Here is an 11,634-nt window from a genome sequence, read left to right on the forward strand (position 1 = left end):
CAATCCAAATCTATGCTGGACAAAGGTGCCTCTTGGCCCTGTCAACTTTTTAACAACACTTGGCAGGCAGGAACCATGTGTTGGTACCATGGCACCCACAGGCACAACTTTAGAGACTCCTGGGCTGGACCACAGCATATTGAAAAGGATATGTTCATCATGAACATGACAATGAACATGGCAATGATGAAGTCATAAAGAGGCATATTTTTTTATAGAGAGAGAAGAGGGCCACTGGTGATGGGCAGGTGCATGGCGACTGGACTGTAGTCTTTAGCATAAGAATAGAATGAAAAGTCCCTATTTTTAATACTGAAAATTTGGAAGGTATGCAACCTATAGCCTGCAATCTTTCTAGCTTTATATCCTGTCTTTCTAGCTGTCTATCCTCTCTTATTCTGTCTGTGGCCCCACAGTACTTTATTCGGAATTAGGGTTTAGGAAGCTTTCATTTTATAATACAAATCTTTAGACCCTTATGCACAGCTTTCAGATTTTTTGCAGAGCAATATTTGAGTCCAGTAGCAGCTTTAACAACAGACAAGATTTCCAGCTTTTAAGAGTCAAGTTCCCTTTGTTAGATCTCTTCATCGGTTCAAAGCTTTGACTCTCAAAATGGATACCCAAGAAACCTTGCTGGTTTGTAAGATACTACCAGATGTGGATCTTACTCTTTGGGTGCTGACCAACATGACTACTCAACTGAAAATACTTCTGCAGAGTGCTTGGGAAACTGACAGTGCTATCCTAAGCCAACTTGAGAGCCAGCATGGTGTAATGGTTAAGAGACGGTAGACTCTAATCTAAAGATTTGATTCCCCACTCCTCCATATGAGCAGCAGACTCTTATCTGTTGAACCAGATTTGTTTCCCCACACCTACATTTCTGCTGGGTGAATTAGTGACGGTTCATTCAGAACTCTCTCAGCCCTACCTAGCTACCTCACAAGTGTTGAGGGATGAGGAAAGGAAAGAGGATTGTAAGCCACCTTGAGTCTCCTTACAGGAGAGAAAAGCGGGGTATAAATCCAAACTTCTACTCTCCTAAGCTCCTTGACGTCAATGAACACAGAAAAGTGTGACTATACTTAGTAGTGTACTGTTATATCAGCCATAACCTCATTCTATGACCTTGGACTTGTCATGGTAACCTAATCTCTGATTGCCATCTGAAAAAGGAGCAAGTTGCAACCTACCCAACATATGGTAGTTCTTTTAAGACTGCCAGCTCTAGGTTGGGGAACTCCTGGAAATATGGGAATTGAGTCTGGGTAGCACAAGGGGCCTCAGTTAAGTAAATGCCACTGATTCCCCCCTCCAAAGCATCCATTTTCTCCAGGGGAACTGGTTTTTGTAGTCCTGAGATGAGCTGTAATTCCAGGGTATCCCTATGTCCCTCCTTGGAGGCTGGTACCTCTAATTTTCAAATCTTGGACAGGGGATGAGTTGCAAGGGAAAAGACAACAAATGATTTACATTTTGGATATTAAGTATGTGATCCTATACATTTTGCACAGCTTACCTTTCAAGAAATCCGAAATGTTAGCCTCCACAGAGCCACAAGCCCCTTGGTAATTTTCCTGCCGCAAACTAAACACAGCTTCTTTCCTCTGCAATCTGAGTTTGCATTTTCCACTGAAAATCTGTCTGCTACTTTTCAAATGTGGAAAGGAATTCTCCAGCTGGAGTGCTACTCTATGCTGGCTCAGGCAGTTTTGTACCACTGCAGGATTTGGATTCCAAAAGGGACTTGAACATCGAAGACTGTGATGTCTGTATAAACAAATAAGTATTACATTGATCACCCAATCCCATTACCAAAGCAAGTCAATATTTTAGGGAAGGAATATTTCATCCTAGCACTTCCCCTCTACTTTTAGTCATTTCTCAGTGAAAAGTAATATACATCCACTCAATAGCAGATTGCCACCACAGTGATTTGAATTTGGATAGCACAACTTAAAAGTAACCCTGGGGTATGATCCAGCTCAAAGCCAACACTTATTGATTCTCACTGGAGTGATTTAGGTATGTGCTTAACTTGAAATCACACAGGACTTAAAAATGCTGTTTTAGCTGGATTATCTTTCCTGTTATTGCTTATATTTATTCTAGAGGCTGGAATGTCATTAGCTAAAGCACAGCAAATATTCATGTTTGGTACTCATCAGTGTTGTGGTGAATTTGAGTGTGAATGGCATATTGCCTTTGATTTCATATTGCTGAAACTCAAACCACAGGGTTGGTTCCAACCACCTTTTGCTGCTAAACAGGAAGGAAGCATTATCTTACACTACCCGAGATGGGATCTGCATTTACATGTGGAACTGGTGCCATAGGATGAAGGGGAAATGAGAGAAAAAGGATTAAAAAATTGGTTACACCCAACCAGTGCATCCAACTAGGCTTGAGGACCCCCCCCCCCCAAAAAAAAACATTTTGGTAAAATTCCCCAAAATCCCCCCCCCCCAAAAAAAAATTAGTAAAATTCAGGTTCTGGTTATTTTGGCTTTAAAATTATTGGTGAAGCCAAAAACAAACAAACCCCTGAATACTTTTATCAGGAAACCTGAAAATATTAGAAAAGATTAGAAACAGTGGGAGATGGGGACAACCTCTTTAGGGACCCATAGAATTGGAGCCCCTAAACCAAACTTCACCAAGCCTGGCTAATCTTATCAGGAGAATCTCACAAAGCCATCCTGCAACTTTAGTGCCCCTACCTTGAAAAATGTCCCCCACGGACACATCCACAAATTTCCCACAGGCTACAATGGAGCCCAAGCAATTCAATCATTAAAATTTTATTTTATTTAACTTAATACCCTCCTTTCCCCAGATAGAGCCACACACAGAGTGGCTAACAACATTTTAAAAGCACAATCTTAAAATTCCGCATTAATAAGACAATAATTACAACATCCCAATATAAATTACACAGATGGCAGCATTGACAGCATGTCACCCACACATTACCCGCATATTAATCCCCACTCTCCCCTGATTTTCTGATGAGCGAGGAGGAGGGTGTAAACTCGGGGGCCAAGATAAAAGAATTTGGACTGATGTCTTCAGTTGTAAGCCCAGTGGAACATTTCAGTTTTGCAGGCCCCACATAATTTATTTATATCCTGCTGGGCCCTAATGTCTATTAGGAAGGAATTTCACCAGACAGGAACCAATGCTGAAAAGGCCCAGCTTCTGCTGGAAGTTAACCAAATATCCTTGGGGCTGGGGACCACCAGTACATTGCTAACAGAGGATCAAAGGGTCTATGTGGAAATAGGCCCTTTAAAGCACAAATAGCCCAAACCCAATAACCCACAAACCTATTTGGGTTATCAGGGTTTTTTTATTATTTGGCTGAGGTTTTTTGCCTGGTTCCTTCTGCTGATTCTGCTTTACTGAATCAACAAGCCTACACGCAAATCATGGCTATTTCATTTTGAAGATCAAAGGAGATGCAAATAAGAGCAAGTTTGAGACCTGCGGCATCTCTTTAGCCTCTGCTCTTCTGGCAGTTTCTTCTGGACTCTTGAGTATCAGGATATTTTGCTCCAGTTATGAACTGGATGGGCAAGATTAAATTGTACCTGAAGTTTTTTTGTGGATTAGTTGCACTGATTCTTGTTTATTCTTGTCCTAACGTTCAATTAATGAATTAATTAAATCTTGCAGCCCCATTTTCTTACTCTGCTGGATTGTAACAAATGCCATATATCAGATTGGGGTGGGAAACTGCCCATTACATTGAAATTGATCTAATGGTGCCTTTTTTTTTAATGAACATGTCTATGGGATGCTGCAATTTTAGGTAGAAGAACAGTAGGGACAGGCACAAAAGAAATGGTGCTTAAGCAGAGCGGGTTTTTTGGGGGGTGTGTGATCAAAATTAATTCCCGTTGCTTTCTTCCAACAGCTGCTTAGTCAACTGGAATAAATAAAGTCCATTGACAAATCGCATGCCTTTTTAGCATCCATCACAAATCTCCATTATAGGTGGATTCTGCATGGGCCAAAAACAGCTGTGTGAAAACTGTGTGAAAACAGTGTACAATGGTTTAAAATGGTGTAAAAGGGTTTACACCGTTTTCACACCGCTGTTTTTGGCCCATGCGGAATCCACCATAGTGACCTGAATACAACTGATGAAGTAAGCCGTGTCTCAGAAAAACTGATATAGGTATAAATTTTGTAAGTCTAAAGGTGCTACTACATTTCTATTTAATTTTTCTACAACAGAAGAACATAGACTACCACTCTGGAATTAGAATTGTTATTTTAATGTATATAGGATGACAATAAAGATAATAAGATCAAATTTTTGAGTGTTGTATACATGTGCTTCTGCTGTTTCTCTTAGTTTGGTCTGATTGCTTAGCTGTATATAGTGCAGTGCAAATGATGGTCATCACCTTGGACATCAAAAACCTATTTCCTGAGGGCAGGGGAAAGCACATAATGTGTTTTCCAAAATGTATAATCTTCCACACTTGTCCCAAGGAGGTAACAACGTCACTTTCTCCCACATTATCTGCTATAGTCGCAAAAAAGTGCTGAATTCTGCCCAAAGATCCTTAAAAGCTGTATTTAGGTTTTCTGAAACGATCAATTTATAAGATGCTGGAAGCAGGGAGACTTCATGCATTGTGTAAGACAAATATTTAAAAGGAACAGTCCCATGTGTTGCTGACAGAGATGCCAAGAAGGAACAGAATGCAGGGCTCCAAATCTAATGATGTGCCCCAGTGCTATTCTACATCAGTCCTTGGGAATTCTCTTTTGCAGAAATTCAGTAGGGGACGGGGCAGAGCAAGGGGAAACTGTGCCTGGAGGGCACGCACGCCCTGCGCCCCTACTGGGGCGCTGCCCTCCCCCGCCATGTCCCCAAACACTCCCACCACGCCCCCTCAACAGCCCGGCCATACCTCCGCCATGGCTCTGCCCGGGGCATTGTGCCCCCCCACCCCGTTGGTGCTATGCCACTGGTAGGGGAGCACCCCAGCCACCCCATCCTGATTTTGTGCTTCACCCCTTTCATGTGGCTCATCTCAGAATTCACTTTTATTTCTTTAGTTTATGAGACAGTTGGAAAACAGCCTCTCTTTTATACATTCATTTAAACATCTCCAAAGCAACATAAAATAAACCATCCGACCGACATGATGATAGAAGAGTTTGGATTTATACCCAGCTTTTCTCAACCATAAAGAGTGTCAAAGTGGCTTACAAATTCCTTTCCCTTGACACCTTGTGAGGTATGTGGGGCTGAGAGAGTTCTGAAACAACTGTGACTAGCTCAAGATCACCCAGCAGGCTTCATGTGGAAAAGTGGGGTAACAAACCTGATTCACCTGATTAGAATCTGATGCTTATGTGGAGGACTGGGGAACTGAATCTAGTTCTCCAGATTAGATTCCATCACTCTTAACTACTACATCATGCTGGCTATATATAAAGCAAAGGTTAAAACAGGTATACTCAGCAGAGTGACAACTAATACCCAAAAACCAGATACACACGGTTAAAAACACAGAAGCACAAAACAAACCCTGGCAAATGAATGGGTCATCTGATGACACAGCAGGAAGTTAATCACTTAATGACTGAAATGCCAAAGTGCCATGTATAAGTGGACCAGATCTCGCTTCCCCTTATCTCAAAGACAATACTCCCGAACAACCACCTGTTCATATATCCAGTCAGTGATGGACTCACAGAGGAAACTAAATGTAGAGAATTCTATCAGTTGATGTGTGAACATGTCCCAAAGACCTACCATTTCTATTAGGCAGTTGTCAAACCTCACATTTTGGTCAAATTATAGTGTATTTTCACACACAAATAAAATCATAGGAGCCATACAGGCCACCTAGTCTAACCTCTCACTTAAGAGAGGATCAGCCTAAATATTTCTAATACACACACAGTTTAGGAAAGGCAGCCCCTCCCCCAACCCTGCATGCACACACAAACAAATTGCCCTGCTTTTTGAGGAGGAAAGCAAGCCATCCATCTAAGAGGTTTTGCATGTCTGACTCCTCCTGACAGCTTGGTTCCAAAGAGCATAACATGGCTGGTATATGCTCCGCAGCGTGCACAGTTTCCTTATACTCATTTGGCACCAAACTTGTGCTAATGTTCATCTCTTGTTGAGGAGACCCAAGAAAGGATGAACCACTGTTAATCTGAAAACTGGGTCTGCTCAGCACCCCGTGTCACTTGCACAAAAGCAGAACATGACACATTAAATATAAGGCACAGGGAGGGAAGGATATTTAGCTGTTGCCGCTGTTGGGTCCTCCAACTTTATTGTTATGCAACCTTATTTATCACTCAGCACTCTTACAATAATACATTTCCTTTATTGCCTCCCAATTTCCTCCAGCTGCCGCTTCCCCCCTTAGCCTAATCCATTAGACATATTTAAATTTTCCTTTTGTTTTGTAATCTTCATTTTTTCCCACCCTAAAATTACAGCTTTTTCAAGGCACAAGGCCCTCCATTCAACCAGCAGAACACGGTGCAATTTTAGCATCATATAATTTCCTCCATAATTGCTACATCATTTTCTTCCTCTTCTCCCACCCCTCTTGCTGTTGTTTTTAAAGAAAGAGGCATCCAAGTAAGCCTGACTAAAACATGCCAGAGATGTAATACAGCCAAGACTGCCATGGCGAAAGTTATACTCTGCCCCTGAATCGCATAGCCATTGAATAATCTTTTCCACTGTGTGAAAACTTGTCATCTCTGTTCTTCCATTCAATGGAACTTAAATTCTCTGGGTCAACCACAAGTCGTCCAAGAGCAGAACTCTTTTGTGAGCATCAATGACATAAAATGCATCAACAAAAAAAATATATTAAAATGAAACCGTGCAGATGATTTGTTTCTGTTACTGGGGCCTTGGGGAGATGGGGAGGAGACCTGACATTTCTCAAACTAAAGGTAACCCATTCTCCTTCTTTTGTATCATGAATGTTTTGTCATAATGGATTTTCATTTTAATGCTCCAATTACATTTGGAACATTCTTTTCAAGTGAATAGAACTAGAGACTACCATTATGAATTATAAGGTTCAGCATCTCACTCACAACATGTGTTTTCTCTTTCTCCCTTTCTCCCAGAGCTCACCCAGATAGCTGGCAAATATATTTTAGCCTTCTGTTGTATAAAAGATCATGATGAATTAGCCTGCATTAATGCCTCTTTCTAATGTGCATACATTCCAGACCCATCATATCATTATAAAGGAAGGGGAGGAAGAATACCATTTTTGTCAAAAATGCAAACATAACTATAAATAAAATCTCTGTAAAGTAGTGTACGTGTACATTTAAATGAAAGCAAATATATGTCAAACAGCTCCCCAAAAGAAACTGAAAATTCTCTGAGTAAGGAGATTCAAGGCAATAGTGCTGCTTTTCACTTTTATATTTTCCTAACAGTTTTCTCAAATTGAGAATGGTTTCCATTCACGCCTGTGGGGAACAATACTTCCATTCACTTCTATGGGGAACTGAATGTGGAGAGATGACCACAGTCATGGTAAAGCAGGCCGTCTGTCCTCATGCTGGATATTCTTTCTTTCACTGACAAAGGTTATCTACTGGAATGATTTCACATCTATCCATTCATATCACAGGAGGCATACAAACACACACATCCCAGGTATACACACACACACCACCACAAGCAATAATAACCAAAATTTTGCTAATAGAACAATAAACCCAATTTAGAGGGATTTGAGTGTGAGGTACTGGAGTAAAACACCTTAAATCTGATATTTAAAATGACATATCTATATATTTCAAGTTGCCACCAATGTAATCTCTGAGTCCCACAATTTAACCTGATAGGGATTGAATTCTGGTAGTTACATTTAACATTTTGAGACACACATCAGAGCTGCATCAACAACAAATAATCTGATTTTCTTAGATGCAAAGTTTCATAGAAGCCAACCCTAAACAGGGATAGTGTCAAAATGCACTTACCAATGTGTCCTGAAATTTAGTACATCTAATCAAGGTATCCTAATTATTAGAAAATACCAAAAATACCATAAAAACAAGGAGCTCAAAGTATCCTCTAAAATGGTTAAGATACTTCTAGGCCTTTCAGAAAACTGCACTTTGTTATTCATGTAACCCAAGACACTTATAAATCTCTCCTTACAAACAGACAAGAAATATTCTCTCAAATGGTTTACTACCATGAAATCTAGCACACACATGTGCCCGGTTTACAAGTGACAATGAATTTGCTTACAATCTGTGTATAGTGTACATTTGATTTTTCCTTATACGAGTCTTGAGTAATTATCATGTTACATTCAGTGTATGCACAGCTTCAGAGAGTGATTTAAATCCCGCGTATGTCCGGGTATTGATCCTTTTCTTACAATCAGGTGTATGCACATACATGCAACATGGGAATAGGGCAACAGTGGAGTCATGTCATAATGGTCCACCCAGGTTCAGTTCCTGGGTTCTCCAGTTAAAGCATCTCTATGATCAGATTTTGGAAAAGAACCTTATTCCACATAAGACCTGGAGAGAGTTTCTGGCAGTCAATAGTGGACCTTTCCTTAAAATTGTGTGTCTGAAAATGCACCCAAAAATGGTTAAAGTTCTTCTATGTTGCTTGGAAGGCTGAAATTTTGGTGCCTATTGATTCCGAAAATGGGACACTGGTGCTTTTCCACCTCAAAACAAGGGCTTCAGTGTACACCATAAAAGTATTAAAATACTTTCAAATACCCACGAAAGGTGAAATTTAGCCTAAGTCATGCTGACTGCTGGAAAGTCTAAAAGGGAGATATTTATATTCCTCTACATATAAGTAACATTGCCAGCACTGTCTCTGCATTTGTAACGAGATTTTGAAGACCGTGCTTGGAAAGATGGGTTTTGTAACCATGTAATGTCATTTCTGGGTGGCGCTCTAGGAATTTCTCCTAACCTTTGTAGTAAAGACCATAGATACATGGCATCATTATAAAGATCATTTTCCTGCCATTTTTCTTGCACTTCACACTTTCCTGCAGGCAAGGGATTGTGCCTGAGGTTTAATCACCACAGGTAGGCAAATGGGAAGCAAACACAGAAGTGGAACAAAAGATGTACAATCAAATATTTAAGGTTCTTCTGAGCCTTGGAACCTGGGACAGCCTTCCAAGATAGTGCAAGCTAAGGTCCATATGGAATGGAATACTGGGGAATTCCAGAATTTCTTCAGAGTCAGATCTGGGGGACTGAATGCTTCCAGTTATAATAAGGAGCATGCAGGGTTCTTTATTTTCACATATGATATTGCATATCTTCAAGGATAATTGCTCTGCTGCACTATTTACATTTTGTTCTGAAACCCCAGACTGAAAAAATATTTATTTTCTGGAAGACACATCCCCAAAGGAGGCCTTATTCAATTATGACTGAGCCCTATGAACACGCTTCATGTGAGAAAAAAACACAACATACACTGAATGACAAAACTATCCTATTTGAGAAAGCAACAGAGCTTTCGAGGTTCATACCAATAGTAAAACCAATAGAAAAACAGCCATCCAGTCTGAGCAAGGATATAATGCCCCCACCTTCTTTATGCACAAGAGTCTATTGGAGATGTGTGCATATCTCTTTCATGTAGTCCTCCTTTCACATACCATGCATATTCCTTGCATTGTGGAACATAAGTCACCAGCCTGAAGCAGAAGCAAAATGCTGGAGAAAGGAGCTCTTCTCATTCTTTATAATAGATTCTCATTCTGGGAAGGGAAAATGGAGACATCTGGGAATCTGTCATTCATAGGTACTGTGCCCACATGCAGTCATATTAATGTTTCATATACTAATTTGCCAGTGAAAACCTGTCCCTCTAGTTTGGGGTGCAAAGGAGCTTCCCTGGTCCTTTGGATGATTTTTTTAAAATTAGGTCTGCAAAGCGACATTTTAAAAAAAATTAACAGCAACATTTATGAATGTGACAGGTACTGAAAAACAGGCACAGCCCTATTCCCCACCCCTTGGAATAAAAAAAAATCAGATCTGGAATATAACAAAAGATGTTCAAGGCATCTCTAGTCAAGTTTCAGATTCAAGACAGCTTTAGAAGCTATTTGAATGCAAATAATCCTCGGTACAGTTTCCCAGCAAAACATGGAGTATCTTTTGCTGGTTGCTTAAGATTACAAGGAAAAAACCAGGAGATTGCCTAGAATCCGGCAGATTGCATAACTGGGTAGTGAGAGGCATCCAGCTCTGTTGGTCACAGGTTTATAGTGGTTGTTTACTTGTTGCAATTGCCAGGAAGGGGGTGTGTGCTGTGGAAGTGCCATAACCACAGTGCCAGTGCAAATGCTGCCAGCACAGGGGTAGTGAGGGCACAGCACTGACTCAGTTCCCTACACCAGCACAAAAGGGGGCAGACCTGAGGAAGGAGCTACCATTACATGGCCTCCAAAGCAACCAACTAAACAGATGTGGAGAAAGTGCTCCTGTTTGGCCTAGTGGTGAACAATGCTACTGTCACTCTGGCCTTTGACAGATGGGTTAGCTAGCACCACAGCCTGTTGACAAGACTTCAGTTGGATGGCCACTGAGCAGGTCTCTGCCTGGGCTCATGCTGCCCAGACTCCGGCTTCCTGCATGAAGGACTGCATCGACTCTTTCTGCCAGGCCAGGGCCCACCTATGAGCAGGCCCCCAGAGATAGCCTGGCTGCACCAGAGTTCATCATGCGGGCCATCATTCCCACCACTGTGGTTGCTAGTCATGGCATTGAGGTTCCCAGCAGTGAGTGGAACATCTCACCATCTCAATTGAGCCATCAGGGACTATCCTCTTGTTCCAAGTCAGACAGATGTCCCCCTTTCCCCTTGCACAGGTGCCAACAATAGTCATTGCTCCTTCACGGACCCCTCCTCACAGGAGACCAATGACCCTTCACGATGAGTGGGGATTCACACTTTTTGGTTTGGCAGCCCTGCTTCTGGTGGGGAGCAGGTACTCGTCGAGGGTCCTCAGAATCCTTGGATGCCTCTGCCTCTGCCTTGCCCTACCCATCCCGCCACAGATGATGGTATTGACCCCTTGCCTGGGCCACAGGTGTGGAGCCGGTGCCTAACCCACCCCCTGATACTGTTGTCAATGTGGGCAGTCATCATGTGGGTGCCACCAGAGGAGCAGTGTGAGTGACTGGAGTCCCCCACATGGGCAGATCACTGGATGAATGGTCTGTCAGCCACTGTTATGAGGACACCGGGCCACCTTTTGGCTTTGCTCACTATTGCACAAGGTGCTACCAAGTAGCAGTCACAAATGGAGGGAATCCTGAATGACTCGTCCCACACTTTGTGGACCCCTCCTGAAACTGCACCCCCCCCATGGCAGAAATATCTCAACCTCTCCAGTGCAGTTCACCTTTATCAGGGTGGCCAGCCCTCAAGGTGCTGAGGTCACTGTTGACACACTGCCACTGCCCTCCATGTCTCTGCACCCTCTTGATGCTTTGGGGCAAGGCTGTCTGCCCCCTGGCATCTCACCCTCCATCCTCTGCCACCTCCCTTAGAAGGCTCCATGGGCTGACCCCTCCCTCAGTCCTCCTTTACCTACTCCCACCTCCTCAGTG

This window comes from Sphaerodactylus townsendi, linkage group LG11, assembly GCF_021028975.2.
Source record: "Sphaerodactylus townsendi isolate TG3544 linkage group LG11, MPM_Stown_v2.3, whole genome shotgun sequence".
In the NCBI taxonomy this organism is placed as follows: Eukaryota; Metazoa; Chordata; class Lepidosauria; order Squamata; family Sphaerodactylidae; genus Sphaerodactylus; species Sphaerodactylus townsendi.